General features: G+C 47.0%; 2 long non-coding RNA genes across 10 annotated transcripts in view; one reads left to right on the top strand and one right to left on the bottom strand.

Moving 5' to 3' along the window:
* Positions 1 to 20414, bottom strand: part of LOC102155086 — a 126555-nt gene that overhangs the window by 53031 nt on the left and 53110 nt on the right. The gene's annotated exons all lie outside the window — the stretch shown is intronic.
* On the top strand, positions 84 to 16576 carry LOC111097741. Of its 2 annotated transcripts, none has more exons than XR_005365916.1 (3): positions 84 to 250; positions 14966 to 15037; positions 15182 to 16576. It is a non-coding gene; the product is annotated as an uncharacterized LOC111097741 (long non-coding RNA). The 2 variants fall into 2 exon arrangements; XR_005365917.1 differs by having other exon boundaries at positions 15145 to 16576.

Genomic DNA, 20414 nt, shown 5'->3' with positions numbered 1-20414 from the left:
TCTGCAAATATTTGATGCCTGGAAAACTTTCAACAAAGATGGCGTTCGGAAGCCTGGCTCGGAGGCCCCAGGATGACAACCTAATTACGTTCCTTTTAATAGCTCCTTCCCAAGTGCTCAGTCAGGGACATCTGCTCTGCCGCGGTTGCACCTTCAGGGAGGAATATTTTTAACACCGTGATGCCACAAAAGGAAACTTCTGAAGGCTGGATGAAAATGGCCTCTGTGTTTGGAGTGCCTCAGGGCCCAGGTAGGTAGGGCCTAATGCTCTCCCCCTACCCCACTTCCACCACCCCCCCAAAACAAGGCCAGGCTCCTTTTCGCAAGCAGAGGAGGTGTTGGATTACTAGGAAGTGGTTGTTGTTGTTGTGTGTGTGTGTGTTTTAAATATTCCTTTTTCAGCTTTCACAGAGGTACATTTGATGTGCCAGGCCGCCTCACCCAGCTTCCATATAAGTGGGGTGTCAAAAATAACAACCAAGAACACAGCAGATCCTCTGACGCCAGCCTTCTCTGCATGGTGCTGGGCCCTGTCACTGCTTCTACCAGTTAACTGTTCTAACTCCACACCCCAGCTGAGGAACCCCCAACACAGATGCTGGTTATGTCAGAGGAAGGAAAGGGGGAGAAAAATAAGAAAGAGCAGGATTTCTGTGGTTTGTTTATCAGGAGACTAGCTTGCTGGGAAGGCCAAAGGCTGGCAGGCTAAAGATGACATGGCTCAAGGGTCCCTGGGATCAATGAGAAAAGTGCAAGGAGTCCAAGAGATGATCAAATCTGAATTCTCTCCTCCTTTTCTACAGACAAATTACCTGAGGTCCAGAAAGATAAACAGACTTGCTCAAGGAGATAGCTTTTTTTTTTTTCAATTTTTATTTATTTATGATAGTCACAGCGAGAGAGAGAGAGAGAGAGAGGCAGAGACATAGTAGGCAGAGGGAGAAGCAGGCTCCATGCACCGGGAGCCCGATGTGGGATTCGATCCCAGGTCTCCAGGATCACGCCCTGGGCCAAAGGCAGGCGCCAAACCGCTGCGCCACCCAGGGATCCCAAGGAGTTAGCTTTGATGCCTGGGTTGGCTCTCCTGTGTTTAGCCCAGAGTTTATTTTGGTGAGAGCTGCTCTATTAGTTCATCAAATCACATTGGCAGACTCTTGATTAAAGTGTGGCCTCTTTGTCTAGGAAGCTAGTTCTCTTTGACAGAGGGACTACATGGATCAAAGAGGAGAAAGGGGTTGTCCTTCTGCCAGCCAGATCACCTGATCTGCCCTGGCCCAGACACTCATAGGCGTACCAGGAAGGAGCTACTGGGCATCTGAGGGGTGTACTATGGTGTGTTTGCACTAATATGTTCATCCCACAAATTGTTTGTTTTAATGGGGACTGTTTTTCATTAGAAGTGCAAGCGCATCATAAAAGTGTTTATGGAGATTTTGTGTTTATACTTCCTTCAAGCCCCTTCTAAGCTTCTAGGGAAGACAGAGAAGCAGTATTTCCACATAAGCAGCAAGGAAAGGCAAGTGGTAAAAGGTGCTGCTCTCCTACTTCCTTAGCAAGAGATCTTCAGCTCAGGGCAATTCTTTCACTGTACACTGAAGTTTCGTTGCCTCTTCCCTTCAGCTCTCACTTGACCATCATGGGCTTCTCTGGTTCCCTCATCTTTCAATTTCAGCCTGGTATGCTAACCAGCTGCCTATTCTTTGGGTCTTCCTTTATTCAAATTCTGGAGAAGGAATCTGATGGACTCAACTTACCTGTGGCTCCAAATGGTCTCCCTTTGGGGTGCCATTGTCTGGATGCACTGGTCTTGCGTCAAGTGGAGCTTCAGGGCTAATCCTTGTGCCCTTGGCATAAGGAGGAGCCTTGCTGCTTGCCTGAGGGAGCTCTGGGGCCTGGTGGACAGCCCACTGCTTGGCCTGGCCCGTATTTACCAGGCTGGAGATGTGGTGTTGGAAAGACTGGGGGATCTCTATGATGTGGCAAAGGCAAGACAAGACCTTGGTGATGGGGCCGAGCAGTGGCTCTTAAAACCAGAGAAACAATTAAGTGCTCAACAGTCATCATGATGGAAAATATCTAGGGGGTATGTAAGGGGTGTGGGGGAAGAGCCAGTGCACAGTATGCAATAAGGTTGGTAAGTATGGTAAACTTGCCTTATTCAAGGCCTTGACAAATAAACACTGCTGCTCCTCCTCCTCCTCTTCCTACTAGCTAACACTTATTCCACACCAGACTCTGTTCTAAGTGCCTTCCAGCCATTAACTCATCTAATTCTTATAATGCCCTCTGAGTAAGTACCTTTCCCATATTACCTATGAAGAAACTAAGACTTAGAACAACTATGTGAAGCCAAGGTTATACAGCTAATAAGTAGAAGAGCTGGGATTCCAACCCAGGAAGCATGTGTTCTTAATGACTTGGCTATGCTGCCTCCCTGATAAAAGCAGGTAGCCACCTCTTCTATGCTGTTTGAAGGGTACCATTTGGTCCTATCTACCCCAGGATGTCTCCCTTGATTCTATCATGCTTGCCATCTCCTTTTGGGCTCAGAAATTCTTACTTTCAGTTACTAATATAGTGGAAGATATGATAACCTCGGGAGAGCCCTTTGTTCTCTCCCATTTGACCTTTGGTCCTGAGCGGATGCACAATGAGCATGGTGGTTTCACTATGAGGAGTTAGTGAGTTATCAAAGCCTGGTGGTGAAAGGAAGTGGCAAAAGTGGAAGAGATCACTTAGAGAAAGAAGCTTATACATGGTGTATTGCCTTTTGAGAAGCCTCAGGGAAGAAACCCTCTACCCTAATACCTATCATTCTACCATTATAGGCCTAGAGCAGCACTGACCCACACAACTTACTATGATGATGAAAATGTTCTATATTTGTGCTGTCCAGCTTGGTGGCCCCTAGCCACAATGTGGCTATTGAGCACTTGAAATTTGGCTAGTGTATCTGAAGAACTAAATTTTTAATTTTAAGTAATTTAGATCTAAATTTAAATGCTACATGTGGCTGGTGGCTATCATAATGGACAGGGTAGTTTTTGATGCCTCCTTGAGAATATATATATATATATCCTCCTGGGAGGCTCAGACCTTAAGCATTTCTCTGCCAAACCTTAGTTCAGGGAGTACAGGCTAGGGATAAGGGTGCCAGGCAGATGCATTTCATTTGGCCAACATGAGGCTCTGGAATCTTTAATTCAAATGTCTTCAGCCAGACAGACATCTCCAGCCTCCATTCCCCCTGGTTTTACTCCAGGGCCCAAGTCACATACTTTGCCACTTCTGAAGGAGCTTAGTTGTGACCTCAACCTTGGTAAAAGCCTTCAGTGATTCTCAACTTGATTTCATTTGCTGCTTACAGCAGCCCCGAATAGAAGTAGAGTTGAGGTTGTTATGTCCATTTTAGGGGTAAGAGAACGAAGGTTTCCAGAAAGGGCTATTCTCCAAAGCCAGCTCCACCTTTCCTGTCTCATTTGAATAGACAGACACTGGAAGTCCCGGTTTATGGCTTACATCTGGGGTTGACGTGGCCCTTGCTGAGGAACCTTGCCCCGCCCTGGCTGCTGGCACTCGCAGTCCTCAGAATGCTTCTTCCCCAGCACTCCATTCTTGTTTTCATTCAAACATCATCTTGATTCATTTTTAATGCAACCCAGCTGCTGTCCTAAGCCTTACTTAATACACTGCTTCTACTCACCCCTGTGCCTGCCTGCCTGTCTGGACTTCCAGCCTCCTGTAGTTCTTCCAGAGCTAAGCATACTTGGGATCTATCAGCAGATTCATCTGGGTAAACTGGGAGGGAAAGAATTCAACCCTCCAACTACCACCAGCCCAAGTCTGCACCCTAGGCCTTCTCTCTACATGGAACCTGATCCTAGCCCCATCCCAGTTTTCCATCAGCAGGACACTGCTTATCTACAGGATTCTGGAATTTAACACCTGCTTGACCTATGCCCTGTTCCTGAATGACCGCCTCTGCTCCTCTCAGCCACCTATCAGGGCCCCCACTCAAGTTTCCTGTCTCCCTGAGTAACCCACACTGAATTCTATCTGCCCCTCTGGCTTTCCCACCACTTACTTTCCCTTTCTGGTACTTCATGTTTACACTACTGTATGACAGTGGCCAAGGAAAGAGCCCTGCCTGCAATTAGGAGGTGCAGGTTGTGGCCTTCGGCAAGTATTTTGACCTCTTGGGATCTCAATTTCCAAAACTGGGATTTTTCAGGGATTGGACCAGATTAAAACAGATTTTTTTAAAAAAAGATTTTATTTATTTATTCATGAATGACATAGAGAGGCAGAGACACAGGCAGAGACACAGGCTGAGACACAGGCAGAGGGAGAAGGAGGCTCTCCGCGGGATCACAACCGAAGCCAAAGGCAGAAGCTCAACCACTGACCCACCCAGGTGCTCCTAAAACAGATTTTTTTGAACTGTTTTTCTTAGGAGGATTCCTCAGAGACTGCTTTGCTAGATGGGAGCAGGGAAGGGAGGGGAGTCAAGTGGATAGGAACTTCAGGATTTCTTCTATCCTCTTCAACCAGAGAACACACTTTGAAATGATTAATGGACAAATTCTAAAATGCTGCAGACAGAGAGAGAGACAGAGACAGAGAGGGACAGAGAGATTGAAAACTCCAGATTATTCATAATTAGATGATCCAAAAGCCTTTTACAGCTCTAACAAGGGGTTGAGGCAAAGTCTTCTCCCCAGTGAGTTATAGGCCCCTTGGGGGCAGTCTGTGGGTAGACCACACAACAGGAGTCTGATCAATGCCTGTGAAATGAAGGAAGCAACACCAGATCCTCTCTTGTCCTCTTCTGTGGTGTGCCACCTGTATCTCATCAGTCAGACTGAAAGGCCTTATTCCTACACTTTCTTTTTTAAAAAGACTTTATTCATTCATGAGAGACACACACAGAGAGAGGCAGAGACACAGGCAGAGGGAGAAATAGGTAGAGGGAGAAGCAGGCTCCATGCAGGGAGCCTGACGCAGGACTTGTCCCGGGTCTCCAGGATCACGCCCTGGGCTGAAGGCGGTGCCAAACCGCTGAGCCACCCGGGCTGCCCTATTCCTACACTTTTTTTTTTTTTTTTCATTCCTACACTTCTTGAGCCTTCTTCAGAGAGCTCTAGCATAGGGCCTGCAGTCTGGCCTCAAACCTTTTTCCTAATTGAAAAATGGGGACATGGGGTGAGGGAAGGACCAAAGCTCTGGGTGTGAGCCCCTCCTCCTTCACTGTCTCCATGGTTTATGACTGGGGACCTCAGTCCCTCTGAGCCTCAAGTTTCTTAGCAAGGTAATACTGCCTATGATTTGTTTATTATTTTGAAGTCAGACCTTATATCTAGACCCCTCCCTCCCTCTTGCCCTGAGGTGTTGTACTGTCCCCTGTGTGGGAGGGTGGAAGGATATATTAATTGCTTCTTCGGAGTCCACTGGCCCAAGGTGGAAACCACAACTGAAAGGTTCAGAGTTGAGTTGTGAGAAGCAATAGCTTGCTAATAAAACCCACACAGTAAGATGAGTCTTATAAAAACTACCACAGAGAGATAGAGGCTAGAAGAGCTGCTGGAGGGCGGGGGGAGGGAAAAGAAGGAGTTGGTTCCCAGAGAGAAGCCATGACCCTTCTCGGTCACCAGCCTTTAGCCCTTAGCACATGGAACCGAGCCATGGGACCTGCCTGGCCTCAGAGCTGTCTTCCTGTCTCCCAGAACCTGTGTCTATAGATAACGACTGGCGGAGACCAGGCATACAGCATGTACTGGGCACAAAATAATGAAGTCAGTGAGGTTTGTCCTCAATATTACTCCTCTGCTTTCTGTGCTCTTTCCCATTTTTCCATCTTCAGAAGCCTGAGCCTCTGGGACAAGAAATAAAGAGTGTGTTGGAGTAGCACTCTCCCCTGGAGATGTTAGGGACCCAATGTGAGACCTCTCTCAGAGGGAGATGCATTTCCAGGGGATCTTGGAGAGAGAAATTCCCAAGCCAGAGGCCACGTAGGACCCATAGATGCTTGTGGGTTTGGTCAACATCATGATAACCTCAAGAGTTTTATTTAAAAAAAAAAAGGGGGGGATCCCTGGGTGGCGCAGCAGTTTAGCGCCTGCCTTTGGCCCGGGACGTGATCCTGGAGACCCGGGATCGAATCCCACGTCGGGCTCCTGGTGCATGGAGCCTGCTTCTCCCTCTGGCTATGTCTCTGCCTCTCTCTCTCTCTGTGTGTGACTATCATAAATAAAAAATAAAAAAAAAAACAGAAAAATTTACATAAAAATTTAGATTTCTGGCTTCTTCTAGAAAATGGGAAGAACTGAAAGTACCGGCTGCACATTCCTACCGGGTAAGAACTGGCTGAGCTGAGCAGTTGTTGCCCTCTTTAAAGGAAACCTTTGCTCCCTGGCTTGCTGCAGTTCTTACCAGTCCCTTTCTCTCCCTATCTGGCCTCCTTCTCCCATTTATGCCACTGTCTGGCTCCTGTAACATCTGAGCTCGTGACCTTTGACTTCATCCCAAGAAATTACACAGTAATAGCAGAAGCATAGAGACCCATAAAGGCAATATTTCTGGGCAAAAGAACATCTCCTTGTTCATAACACCATTCCACTTGGGAACTGCCTCTCCAGGAAGAGGTGAATCCTGCTACACAGCCTTGTGCGGAGCATTAGGCTACCAAAGGATTTGGGAAAAAAGTTCCTATAGATCTGCCAGCGCCCTGCCCCCATGGTCTGCCCCCTCCAGCATCAATAGCTGCCTGTTTCATCCTCATCCCCAGCGAGTGTAGGCCCAGACTGCTCATTCTCCATGACCAAGGATAGAAGCAGCTTTGTGCCTGAGCCCAGCCTGAACCTGTGGCCCATCCCATCATCACAGACCTTTGGTTTGTGCCTTCTGACCACCGGTCTGGGGTCACCCTTCGCCAGAATGTCTGCCTTGTCTTCTTACCAGCCCTGAAGTGCTCTGGGAACTGAGTTCTGTCCTGTCTTCCCAGGCAAGGTCTTCACGTCTGAGTCCCTAGAACACCAGCCACCAGGGTCCTTGAGCTGCAGGACTTCCTTCCTTCTTCCACCTGTGCCTATCCCCGAAGCTGACCTGCCTGGACCCCTTAGGAAGGTGGCTATGCTAACCACTATACCACCAACGCTGCAGCTGCCCTGACCCCTCAGGACAGGCCTCATCCTATTGCCTGCCCAACCCTGTGCACAATTTGCCAACACAGGCAAAGGTTTCCAGGGAGTGGGGTTCAGGTGGGATTTCCACTCCCACTGGCCCCCTCAGGCAGGCAGCTTTGTGCACAACTGCACATTGATTCTGAATGGGTTCCCTGGCTCCTGAGTCCTGCCATTGCTGTTTGACTTCATCCTCTCACTGGTCCAGCTTCATTTCTGATACATATCCTTCAGTTTCTCAGCACTTCCTCTCCCTCCCTGTCTGACACCTAGTCTTCCAGAAAGAAGTGATATATATATATAATGTCAATATAATGACAATGTACATATTGAGATTCTGAGAATGGCAATGTGTTCTTATATTGGATTCTCACAACCACCGTGCTATCCCCATTTACTGGATGAGGAAACTGAAGCATAGAGAGATTGAGGAGTTTCCCCAAGGCCCAGCAATAATAGGTGACAAAACCAGGAGTCAAACCTTGGTCTGTCTGTTACCACAGCTTAAGCTTCTAAACCATTCAACTTGGCTCCCCAAATCAAAGAAAGCTAGAAGGGAGGCTCAGAGAAGCCAATAATTTGTCTAAGATTACACAGTTCAGTGGTGGAGCTTGAACTCACACCCACGTAGATCTTTTGTCTCCCAAGTCCAGAGTCTTCCACCTGTTGCTGGTATTCTTAGGCTGCCTCTTTCAGTGCTCAGTTTGCCTCTCAGCTCCTGGCAAACGATGGTGGGAGGTGTTCAGTAAACAACTGCAAATTGAAGGACTTGCCTCATTTCATTTGATATGCCTTATTGGAGTTGTTCTCTCATAGATTCCAAATTGCTTTGATATCAGCCAGGATGGCTTTGTCCACAGACCAGTTTGATCTTAGCTCTAACCCTATCCCCTCAAAACCAGAGGGCCTGGATTTCCACCAAGGAATATAATTTTCCTAGAAAGGGGATAGAAGGTTTTAACAGTTGGATGTAAGGTCCTGACATCTCAGAATAAATGAGGTTTTCACAAAGTTTTCTAAGAGAATCTGGGGCGTATGAGAAACTAAAGTTCTGACTGAGGGTAGGTTGGGAGAGGACTCGGGCGAATTTGGTACAGCAGCATATGAAGACAAATTCTACTTAAAGTGATTTTCCAGAGATCAAAGCCTCTTGATCCTGTTTCCTTGAACCCTGTATCTCGGTCTGACTTTGTCTTTGGGCCCCATGGAGCCCTGGTCCAGGCTCCTTTTCCTAGCTGGGAAGGTTAGCTCAGATACCCCTGGTGAGAACCTGGGCAGGCAGATCCCTAAGAGAGGGCCAGCAGAAATGCCACCTTCACAAAGCAAGGCTTCGCACCTGTCCCCTTCTAGTAGTCCTAGGCCTGGCCATCGCCCCTGGAAATAGTTTTGCCAAGCAGCTGGGCTTGTTAGCAGCTCTAATGGACAGTAAACTTTGTGCAAGGCTGTAAGAGCTTTGGATTCCCAGGCTGCCTGGTGAAAATAGGTTTCTTAGAGGCTTGTGCCAAACTTAGCTCTTGATAACCCAGTCTGGATTAAGGACTTGCCAGAGCCTTCACTCAATTCAATTTAAATGAGCAAGGATTTACTCAGCCTGTCTGAGTGCCAGCACTGATTCTGGACACCGGTGTAGGAGACCCCACTAACCCTTCTCCTATCCCAACCCCCTTTTATAAAAAAGTCTGATAGTAGCTGAATTTTCTTCGAGCCAGTGTTTTGAAGTAAGACAGACTTGGGTTCAAATTCCTCTGCCACCCACTAATTGCTTGCCACTTGCCATCATTGAACTTCAGTTCTCCACCTGTAAAGCATCAACCTCATAGGGCTGTACATAAGAATTAAATGAGACTATGCATGAGCAGGACACCTGGGTGACTGAGTCGGTTAAGCATCTGCCTTCAGCTCAGGTCATTATCTGGGGTTCTGGGAGCCAGCCCCGCATCAGGCTCTCTGCTCAGCGGGAAGCCTGCTTCTCCCTCTCCCTCTGCCGCTCCCCCTGCTTGTGCTCTCTCACTTGCTGTCTCTCTCTCTCTCAAATAAATAAATAAAAATCTTTTAAAAAAATTGTGCATGAGCTTAGAACGAGGGCCCATTATCCAGAAGGACATGATCAGTCAATGGTAGCAATCAAACCAATAAGCAAATAAAAGCATAAAGTCTTGCTGCTCTTATCAAACCTTCCTTCGCTCAGACACCTCCCATAATTCACTACTACCCATAGGACAAAGTCCTACCTTCTTTTCCTGGCACTCAAGGCCTTCCACATAGGGTCACATTTCAAGTGCTTAATAACTAACTGTATGTGGCCTGTGGCTGCCATACCGGACAGCACAGAACAGAACATCTGATGGTTGTAGAATGTCTACTGGGAAGCTCTGCTGTAGGTGATATTATAGCTGGGGGTGGGGGAAGCAAGTGCAGAGGGGCAAGGGGCAGCAGGTGACTGTTCATCCTGGATGTTTCCATCCTGGTATCTCTTTATTTTACAGGGAACCTGAGCCTGTGGCCTCTCAGGTGTCGGTTCTGATTCCTGATGAAAGGATCTGAGGTGGGGGCCCTGGTGTCCTGGCCCTGGTCAGGTTTTCCAGTTGCTTTGAGGTCTCAACCTCAGCTCGGTTGGGCTGAGAGCGTCGGCCTCATGGGCTGGGGAGCCATCTAGTCCCTCCTGGGCTCTCTGTTTTCTACCTGCCCAGCCTATACCTTCTTTCCTTTCTCCTGGCTGGAGCTGCTCCTGCTCTCACCCTCCTGCAGTACCTTGATTTTCTCATCCCTCAGGGCTCTTTGGCTTCCCTAGGCCCTTCTCACCACCTGGGCCACAGGGTGACCTTCTGCTGTACTATATTTTGCTCTAGTTGTTTCAGAGGCAGTCTGGTCCCTCTGGCTACAATGCCAGTCCCAGGGAGCGAGCTGTTATCTTCTATTGATTTCCCATAGCACCAGATTAAGAATGAACGAATGAATGAATGAATAAATGAATGGGTCTGATAGGCAGTGAACCCTTCCTGTTTCTACCTGCCACCCTCTAACCCCACCAAGGACTCTGAGGCAAGGTAAGAACTGTGAGGGATGGTCTTCCATCCCAATTTAGGCCAGCCCCTCCAGGCAAGAGTCAGCCACAGTGACACTATCATTCTGTCTGTCTGTCTGCCCATGCTGGGAGAGCTTTGGAGACTGAATAATTTCTGTCTGGGAAGGGTAATGGGCATTCAGGAATTCTGGAGGTTGGGGTGGATATTGAGAGAGAACTGAAGAGAAAGAGAGGGAAGTGGGGGCACAGTAGAAACAAGGAGGTGGGGGGTGGGGAGGCACAGAAAAGAGGGTGGGAGAGAGGGAGAGTGGGGCACAAAGAGAAGGAGAGATCCTTGCCCTGCACATCTCCTGCCCCCTGACATGGCTGTGCTGATATCCCAGCACTAATTGCTTCAATTAATAATACTGCTCTATAAAATTTCAGCAGCTGAGAGCAAGTGCAAGGAAAGATGACATAATGCATTAATAATGCAGGCAGCCAATGGAGCTGGACTCCTGGGGAGCTCCATTAAGGAGCCACTGCTGTAGTCCTCCTCCTTGTACCAGCTAACACTCCAGGAGGAGCAGTGAGTGTCCTTGGGACTCGGCAGACTGCTGGAGCTTCTGGGCTTCAGAGCTGGGGCCACAGGGGCAGCGCCAATGGACAGGAGGCTGGGGCTGCTTTAGCCTTCCCATAAACTCTGGAAAGCACTCCTCCCCCATTCTTTGATCTGGACAATTGATGCTTTCTCAATCTTATGTAAGTGCTGCACACATTTTCAAGATTGCTGCCCTAAATCACCCACAACTGCCCCTTCTCAACCTGTTCAGTTTAGCAGCCCTTCCCCACCTCCACCAATGGCTGAAGTTCCTGGGGCAGCTCTCCTGATTGTTTGTTATCTCATTCTCATCTTTCTCTCTGCATCTAGATCTCTGTCTTTTTGTCTCTTTGTCCCTGGATTCCTAAGACCTCTTAGGGAAGTAATCCTCTGTTTCAGGACAAAGAACCTGTCATCCTAAACATGTTCAGCTGGTTTCTTTATAATCAGCATCACCCAAAGCCCTTTGAAAGTGTCTGCATGTGCACACAGTCTGTGCCCAGGCCAAGGGCTGAGTGTGGAGCCGGGAACAAATGAGCCAGCAGATGACCAGATCCGAAAACTGTAGCTCAATACATGGTTTTATACCTGTGCAAAGTTAGCTCTTTTCCCACTTGCCTGCAATAACCAGTCCTGGGCCATCCCAAACAAACCCTCTATGTCAGAGCTTCTCATTCTCTGGCTTCTCTAAGAAGCTGTTTCAGAGTGTTGCAGAATCCCTGGTAATTATATGCAATAATCTTTATACATATGTGCATTTCCCTGATAAAAATGTCTACAACATTCTCCTATTCTCTAATGGGTCCTGAATCCCATGAACCTCAAGAATCCCAAAGCATAGTTCTAAACTCCTTGGGGAATCAGGCCCTTAGATGGGCCTTTAGATAAGGGAGGTATTTATTTATTTTCTCATTTATTTATTTATTTATGAAGGTTTTATTTATTTATTTGACAGAGAGATAGAGAGAGAGCAGCAGGCAGAGGGAGAAGAAACAGGTTCCCTGTGGAGCAGGAAGCCCAATGCAGGGCTCTATCCCAGGACCCTGGAATCATGATCTGAGCTGAAGGCAGACGCTTAACTGACTGAGTCACCCAGGTGCCCCAATAACAGAGGTATTTAGATGGATGGATCTTTCATTCCATCTTGCATCTATGGCTCTAGATAAGGCCTCTGGAACATCTCACTTGGATTGCTATAGTCAAAGTTGATGTCAAAAGGGCCAAGGGTTAGAAGTAAAGAAGGCAAAAAGAGGCCCAATATTCATCTAAGACTCAAGTGAGAAGGAAAACTCATGCTTCAAGTCTTGGCATGGAAGCATAGCCTGGTGCCTCTCTTTCACAGTAGGGTTGAAGTTTGTGTTGGCAACTCAAAGTGTTCTCCAGAACAGGCTTCCTTTCCAAGGAAGAAAGGTAGGAGACAAACATGTGTTGGGCACTTTTTATGTGCAAGGTTCTGTCCCAAACAGTCTGGTGTGATCCTGATCACATTCCAGGAAAGCAGATCCTCCAGTCCCACTTCAGTGAGGAAGAAACTGAGATTCCAAGAGGTTAAGAAACTTGAGTAGTGGAGTCAAGATGTAAACCCAGGCCTTTTTGCCATTTAAGTCTAGCACCTTCTATTATATATAGCTCTTGGGGGGCATTTTCTGGGAACCAGCCTGGCTAATTTTCACCTCCATGTCCCCATTTCTCACTGCCTGTTCTCCAGGTGTGTAAATCCTACCTTCTTTTTTTAAAAAAATTATTTATATATCAGAGAGAGAAAAAGAGAGAGAGTGCATGCTTGGATGGTGGTAGAGGGGCAGAGAGTGAGGGAGAGAGAATCCCAAGCAGACTCCATGTCACTGAGTGTTAGCCTGAGGTGGGACTCGATCTCACAACCCTGAGAGAACAACCTGAGTCAAAACCAAGAGTTGGATGCCTAACCAACTGTGCCACCCAGGCATCCCAAGTCCTACCCTCTTAAAAGAGACTTCCACCATCAAGCTTTTTCTAGATCGTTTTGACACAGAGTGACCTCTTTGTATGGGATGAATGGTTTGAGTAGATGTTTACAAAGGGTGGGCTGCAGTGGACATGTTGATTTTTAGTCAACAACCATTTTCCCACTTATTCATGTCTAACATCCTGATTTCTATGGGATATTTACTCCTTTTTCACGCAGAGGATAGTGACCCATCTTAGCCTCAGGAGGGAGTTGCAGTTGGTTTAAGCCAGTCACAGAAATCCTACTCCCTCACCAGTGGTCAGCCTGGAAAGGGGCACGTGACCCAGTTCTGGATGGTGAGATGATGAGACAGATTGCTGGGAAGCTCCTAGGAAAGAGACATGGGACAAGAACAGTATCTCACTCTCTGGTGGGATATTTCCATGCCTTTAACATACAGTATTTGTACTGTTTGTCTGACACATATCACATCAATTGTCTTGTCATCTCTATTGTGTTGTTGTCTTGTGTTGTTATTTAATTTTTTCTGTGTCATATCTTGTCTGTGTAGACTATACCAGCTCTTCCAGCCCACATAGATGTTCTCTGAATTCTTATAGAGCTTTCACATAGCAGCCAAATCTGTCATCCATTCACTCCAGAAATATTTATCGAGCCCCTATTATGTGCCAGATTCTGGATAAGAGCTGAGGATACAGTAGGGAACAAGGCATGGTCTCCATCCCTAGCGATCTTATAGTCTGTTATGGACTGAATGTACCCCCTCCCAAAAAAAAATTCATATATTGAAATCCTAACCCCTAATGTGGTGGCATTTAAAGGTTGGGCCTTTGGGAGGTAATTACATCATGAGAGTGTAGCCCTCTCAAATGGAATTAGTGCCCTTATAAAAGGACCCTAGCCACCATGTGAGGACACAGTGAGAAGACTGCCACCTATGAACCAGTTAACAGGTCCTCAACAGACATTGAATCTGCTGGTACTTTGATCTTGAACCTTCTAGACTCTAGAACTATGAGAAATAAATATTTGTTGTTTTATTTTTTTTAATTTTTATTTATTTATGATAGAGAGAGAGAGAGAGAGAGAGGCAGAGACACAGGCAGAGGGAGAAGCAGGCTCCATGCACCGGGAGCCCGACGTGGGATTCGATCCCGGGTCTCCAGGATCACGCCCTGGGCCAAAGGCAGGCGCCAAACCGCTGCGCCACCCAGGGATCCCATATTTGTTGTTTTAAACTACCTCATCTATGGTATTTTTGTTCTAGCAGCCTGGATGGGCTAAGACAGTTTTATTGGTCACCTTAGATGTTAATCAGATAACCTCAGGAATAAATCTAGAATGACAGTTGGGAAGATGACTGGAGTTACCCAGAGCTATGCTGTGGTACAGTATGGGCACTCGCACTAGCCTGGAGGTAGGTAAGACAACTCAGAGAAACTGAGGTCTGAAGGATCCAGGGACCAAATTGGGTAAAAAATAAATGGGGAAATACATTCCAGGCTATGAAAACAGTAAAACCTGTCCTCTCTTCTCCATCCTGACTCCCATTGACCTAATGCAGGCCCCCATCACCTTTCACATGGACTACTGTTATTGCTTCCTAACTGGGTTCCCAGCCTGCAGCTGTGTTCCTCTCAAGTACATCTTCCTCCCAGCCATGAGAGTTAGCTGTTAAGAACCCTTTAGTGGCCTCTACCAAGACAAGGCTGATTTTCTTAATTTCCTTCATAAGGCTCTGCATGATCTGACCTCTTTTAGCCTCTCTATCTTCATTTTCTGCCTTTCCCTACTTCTGAGAACTTCTTAGCTGTAGTTTTCAATCATACCAGACCACCAGAGTTTCCTATGCCATTCTCTGTGCCTATAGCATTCTTCCAACCTTCCTTTGGGTGCCTGCCCTCACTTATCAGGTGTTGTATCACCTGGATTGGGCTCAGTGGCTCTCCTCTGTATTTCCACAGCACCCTCTGCATATCAAAGTTGTCTACTAACATGTGTCCCCTCAACTAGAACTGAGGGTTCTCAGTCTAGGAACCATGTCTCAGCTATCTCCATACCTCTTAGAACTTAGCGAAGCCTGGCAAAGCATTTTCTCAGGAAACATTTACTAAACTCCACTTTAGCACTTACTGTCTTACCACACAATGTAGCACTGATCATATTATATTCCACTTGACTGTATTGTAATCCATCAATTGTTTCATTTGTACTAATTTTGACTCTATATCTAGATTTCAAGGTCCTGGAGGCCAGACCTTGTCTTATATTTCTCAGAAGTACTCACAGAACCTAACCTAACCCAGGTAATCACAAAATAAGCATTCAAAAAGTGCTAAATTAATGAAGGGATGAATGTATAATTGGACAGAGTTAAATAAATAGTTAAGTATTTTTCCTTCCACTTCTCCAGTTGGGAAATTACACATGAATCCTTGTCTTATTGCCAGCATCCTTGCAGGAAGGCCTCAGGAGGAAAGGCTTCCTAGACAAGTGAATGTCCATGGGGAATTCCCTGAGTCTCTACCTTCCCAGCAGTGCCCTGACACCTTTACTGCCAAAGCTGGCTTCGCTCATCCTGGCCGAAGGGACTAAGGAGGGAGATCTCGAAGTTTCCAAGCACACATGGCTCTGAGCTTTCCTGACCGGAGCCCTACCACTCCCTCCTCCCTGACTGCACCGCTTGGTGGCCAAGTAACTCTTACGGATTAAGGCCCAGAAGGTCAACCCTTCTCTTCTCCTGGCATGGTGACTTCCTCTGGCCAGGAGACCGGATGTGCTCCTGCTAATAATGGTCTGGAAGTGCTCTCCCTTGCTGGCCCAGACTCCCAGGAAGTCTTGAGAGAGGCAATCATCTGGAGAAGTTGGGAAACACTGAGCAGGCCTATGCGTGAGCTAGTCCAGATGACAGTCAACAAGTTGTGCTGAGGATTCTCTAAGTGGGCTGTTATAGCCCAGACCCCAGGACACAAGCTGAGAAAAGGAACAAAGGAAGCAAGCACTGAGTCCCCTGTGATGTGTCTCCTTAAAAATTGATCATCCAGGCCTATTTGCCAGGTGGGAGTGAGGCTTTGCCTGCTGCTGGATACAGAGTTTACTGAAGGGCCAGCTTTGTCCCCAGACTTACATCCAGTATTTGAATGTCAGCCAACTCTGAGAGTGACTTGGACTGTTCCTATCTCTGAGCTTTCAACTGTTACAGAGAACAGGATTGGCTATGTAACTTGTGGGGCCTAGTGCAAAATGAAACTGTGGGGTTCCTTGTTTGAAAGTATTGAGAATTTCAAGATGGTGATAAGAAAGCATTAAACCCAGCATATATAGTATCCATCTATGCACTAGGATGTGTGTGACTGTATGACTGCCCCTGTGAAGCCGGCCTTGCAAATGGGTTACTTGAGAAAAGTGTGAGTGGGCTTTAGCCAGGAGGATCTGTACCAGCAACTCCTCTCGTTAACCTACTAATCTCGGGTCTTGAAGGCAGGGACTTTATATTCCTTGGGTGTCCTCCCTGGGACCCAGAGGTGCTCACCACTGACTAGGTGAGAGTTGGCCATGGGGTAGAGACTGCCTTCCTGTGTGTAGTGTGGATCTAGAATGAGGGAGGCTTCAGGACCTGGAGCCTAGGTTGGAGGTTACAAGGCCGAGAAACCTCAAGGTGGCTGTTAGTCCCAGTGCCTTTCAATTTAAATTAAGGCAGTTTAACTTATATTCTAAAGGGGCTCCCTCACTACCAAGAAAGAGGGAGCTCATTACCCCCTTAGTAAGAGTCTACAAAATCTTTGGCAAATGAGCCATCAGAGGAGGTGGTTCAGAGCCAATATAGAAATTTTAAAAGTACTTGAACATCAGGGCTTTATTTAAATGTAAAAAATAGTCTAACTTGAATAGAAGGACTCAATCTTGCAAGAATGAAAAATTTTCCCTAAATAAATCTGTTAATTTAATGTGAGCCCAATCAAATATCAACAGGATAATCTTTTTTAAACTTGGCAAAAAAAGGGATACCTGGGTGGCTCAGGGGTTGAATGTCTGGTTTCAGCTCAAGGCGTGATCCTGGGGTCCTGGGATCGAGTCCTGCATCAAGCTGTCTGGGAGGAACCTGCTTCTCCCTCTGCCTAGGTCTCTGCTCCTTTCTCTGTGTCTCTCATGAATTAAAAAAAAAAAAATCTTATTAAATAAACTTGGCAAAAATTGTACTAAGATTTATTTGGAAAATAAACATGGGAGGAGAACCAGGAAAATTTTTTAAAAAATTAAAATAAGAGGACAGGACCTCAGACATTAAAATACATTTTTAAGAGCACATTAAGGGGCCCCTAGGCCCCTTTTCAGCTCAAGCAGTTCCAGTGCATGTTCCTCTCTGCTCCTGTAGCCCTGGCTGCCAAATCCTGGGCCAAGCCTTGAAGGCTGTTCCTCAGATCCCAGGCCACTCAGGGTGCTCTGCTTAGGGGCTGGTCAGGCACAACAGGAAGGTAGTGGAGTTGCCCACTGCCCATTGCCTCCGGTTGCATACACACAGGTGGCTTTAACTTCTTGAGGGGACTTGTTGCAAAACCCTCCTCCTGCAGATTAGACTCATAAAGAGTTCCCAGTGCCTGCCCTCACTTGTCACTCTTAAGAGTAGGTGAGTCATCGGGCCAAGAAAGGTCTTAAACAGGAAGGCAGCCTACTAGCTCCTCTCAGTTATCAGGGGTGGTATATGCACACAGAACTGTCCAGAACCCTAGTATGGCATTGCTTCTTTCTACTGGTTATTACCTGGGTCCTTGTGCTTTGTCTTCCTCGAGTGTTTCCACCAATATTCAAAGCATTAATTAAAGGATAAGGAAAAATTAAGATCAACACTTGGTTTAGAAGAAAGCTGAACTGACTGAAATTGGGTGTGATGTTTCTCTGGGTGTTGGGGGCTTGCCCTCCTTCATCACTCTCCCCAGCTCCCCTTCATTCCCAGGGATAACTGAGAGTGGAGGACTATTCCAGAAAGCAGGGGGATCCAGACATGTGGACATTTTTAATCCCTCCCAGAGCATTCTTGGTAGCCCTGGGCTCTGTTCCCACAGGGACACTTGCTTCTCTGTGAATTTGCTTTGGGGGCAGATGGTTTGGAGTGAGCGGAAAAAAAATCCCATGGCAGCAGTTTTTCCCCTTCCGGAAACCATTGTTTGTTTTTGCCAAACACTGGGCATTCAAAGCAAGCTACCTTTTGTCTAAGCAGGGAGCATGGATCTTATGGGGCCAGAACTGGATTTTTCTTTTCTTTTTTAAAAATATTTTATTTATTTGACAGAGAGACAGAGCTCAAGCACAAGCAGGGGGAGTGGGAGAGGGAGAAGCAGGTTCCCCACAGAGCAGGGAGTCCTGTGTGGGACTTGATCCCAGGACCCAGGGATCATGACCTGAGCCAAACGCAGACACTTAACGGACCGAGCCACCCAGGTGCTCCAGAGGTTGATTTCTAATCTTCCTCTGCATCTGACTCAGGATTAGTGGTCCTTTTCCTGATTAGAGTCATTGCAGAGGTCTGGGAGAGAAAAAGCAAATTTGTCAGGAGCCTGAATGGGGTCTAGTGTGTTGACATTCACTGGCTGAGACTTAGATCAGCTGTCACTGCAGACAGACCTGTTTCTTATTTTAATACTGCGGCATAAACTGAGAAGCTGCAAGTACAGCTTCCAGCAGGAGCTGGAGCTCAGGGCACATCGGGTTCTTAAAAGGTCCTTAGAACAGTCTTGCAGAGGCCAGCTTCCTGGGGGCAGGACAGGCTGAGGGCCTGGGGCCCAGCACCTCACCCCTCCTCCCATTCTGTCTGCTGCATTGCGCCACCGATTCAGTGAAGACATCATCCTCACCCCCTTCAGAGAGCTGCTTGCTGCTCTGCTCTGACAATTAGACTGGCTGCCGCAGAGAAGTGCTCATCCTCACCGACATATGGCTTTTTAAAGTGATAAATTGCATTAGCAAATTTCTTATTAGCTCTGCTGTCAGGAGGGAGCTCCTGCCATGTTAGGTTGCAGAGGCTGATGCATAACTTCCCGGCCATTAATTACCATGCCAAGGGCTAAAGAGACTCAGAGGCTAGTGGGTGGAGGCCCTCATTCCCTCTTCTCTCTCCTCCCTCCCATGGGAGGTCAGGGGAACTGGTCTTGGTGTTCAGCTATCTTAGGTCTGACTCAACAGTAGGCTCTGCTCTTTGGGCTCCTGATCTTGGTAGGTAGGGTACAGGATGCCCAGACACCATCTGGGTTGGTTTGGGCTGGGTTCTCCCTTAGGACCTCCAGGATCTGGCAGCTTGGAATCTGCACAGCATCTCTTTTAGAGCTGTATACACAAGGCAGAGCCTGGACTGTGTCCCAGAAAGGTGTTCTGGGGCTCTCCCTCGGGGTTCAAGGCCACTGATTTCTCCTCCTACTTCCTCCCCTCACTCCAGACAGCTGAAGAGTCTCCTCCCTAAAGGTGACATCATGTCTCCTGCTCAGATCTTCTCTTGGTGACTATCCAAGGAACTGCATATTCAGGATGTTCAACCCCTGCTTTCTATGGGCCTAGGCTTCCACTTTACATGAGGAATTGCATAAAACACATTGATTGGGGAGCGAAATGAGAGAAGGAACATTTCAATTTTTTTTTGTTTTATCTATTGGCCCACTAGTAACCATTTGAGTGGAGTCTCTAAATCTTCTGAGAATCAGACAAAACATATTCTCATCCCCAGGAAAACACACATATTTACACTTGCGCATTCAGTTTCAGGGCCTTCCCAGACCCTCAGCAGCCCATTAATAACCCATATTTTATAAGTGCCCTTCCCAAGTCCCTCAGTGCTGCTGATCCCTGGGAAGGGACCATATCAGCAGTCTCCTGCAACAGGAAGTGAATTAGCCTTCTCCTAGAACAACAGCAGAGATGGCTCCCCAGGGCAACCCTGGGCACCCTTTGGTGAAGACCACTACATGCAATTGCTTCATTTCTTGGGTTATATTAGACAGGGTGAGTCTGAGAAATGGGCTCAGGACAGCAATGATTCTGGTCAGATCTGTATTAACTCTTTCTGAGAAACCAGTTCTGCGGCTGGGAGGCTCATATAGTAACATTTTTTTGTCCTGGTGTGCTCCTGCTAAGAAAAGAGATGGGGAAAAAAAAAAAAAAAAAAAAGAAAAGAGATGGGGGGGGAGGAGGCAGAGACTGGCAGAAAAGGGGAAGATTCTGAAATGGGTGTGGGGGAGGGTGTGTGTGTGTGTGTATGTGTATATATAGAGAGAGGCAGAGGGAAGGGAGGGGAAGAGTGCAGAATTTCCCATTATTTAGCTTTAGGATGCTTTTGAGATGGATATTGGATGGATTTGCCTTCTTCACACACATGGCCTCAAATTCTGCATTGTCTTGAGCTCTGATTGGCAATAATGCTCTGCTCTGTGAAATTTTAAAAAACACACTACTTTCTTGTTACCTCTCAAAAGGCTGGGCTTGGGATGCCTGGATGTCTCAGCGGTTAAGCTCTGCTTTTGGCTGAGGGCCTGATCCTGGAGTTCAGGGATCCAGTCCCACATCCAGCTCCCTGCATGGAGCCTGCTTCTCCCTCTGCCTATGTCTTTGTCTCTCTCATGAATAAATAAATAAAATCTTAAAAAAAAAAAAAAAAAAAAAAGGCTGGGCTTTAGGAAATGCCCAAAGGAGGGTAGA

This window comes from Canis lupus, chromosome 10 (assembly GCF_011100685.1).
Source record: "Canis lupus familiaris isolate Mischka breed German Shepherd chromosome 10, alternate assembly UU_Cfam_GSD_1.0, whole genome shotgun sequence".
Classification (NCBI taxonomy): Eukaryota; Metazoa; Chordata; class Mammalia; order Carnivora; family Canidae; genus Canis; species Canis lupus.
The sequence above is the reverse complement of the archived record's forward strand: the minus strand, read 5'-3'. Positions and strand labels throughout refer to the sequence as shown.